This window comes from Dendrobium catenatum, unplaced genomic scaffold (genome assembly GCF_001605985.2).
Source record: "Dendrobium catenatum unplaced genomic scaffold, ASM160598v2 fragScaff_scaffold_624, whole genome shotgun sequence".
Taxonomy (NCBI): Eukaryota; Viridiplantae; Streptophyta; class Magnoliopsida; order Asparagales; family Orchidaceae; genus Dendrobium; species Dendrobium catenatum.
Genome location: NW_021319086.1, coordinates 804,402 through 805,125, shown reverse-complemented (window position 1 = coordinate 805,125; position 724 = coordinate 804,402).

Here is a 724-nt window from a genome sequence, read left to right as displayed (position 1 = left end):
GCTTAAGCCTGATCCAAGATCACTGGTTACACAACTCTCCTTGGCCTATTGGTTGAGAGCTTAGACTTCCAACTAAGAGGTCCAAGATTCGAGTCTATGTATTTGCGTTATGTGTATGAATTTGCCTTAATTGACATAAATGTCCAAAAAAAAAAAGATCATTGGTTCCTCTATAATGATTTAGATTTTATTTAGGACCCTATTTTACTGTTTAAAAAATTAATAAATAAAATTTAATTTTTATATTAAAAAGTTATTTCAAGAAGCAGTAAGAAACCTGTGTCAAATGAAGTCTTAGTTTCTATTTAGGATGAATTTCTTATTGTTTCTTAATAATTTTTTTTTAAATTTTTTAGTTATTTATTTATTAAAAAAATTATTAATAAGCAGTAAGAAAGTCGTCCCAAATAAAATTTTAGTTTACATATATGATGTTATGCTTATTTTTTATTTCTCTCTCATATTTTAAATTTTCTTATTTTGTGTTTAATAATAATAAAATCATTTAATAGTTCCATCAATTTGATAAAAAAGAAGCTTAGGAATAAAATTTTCTCATCTATTACATGCTAAAATATTCAAGATAGTAGAGAAAAAGAATTGAATATCCTATTAGCAAACCTCATTTAGTAGGATAAAAGGTTATTGTTGTTCTTGATATTGTTATTATGTCATGTGAAGATTCACACATGATAAAATAGAGTTGCAATAGGTGTTAAAGTTT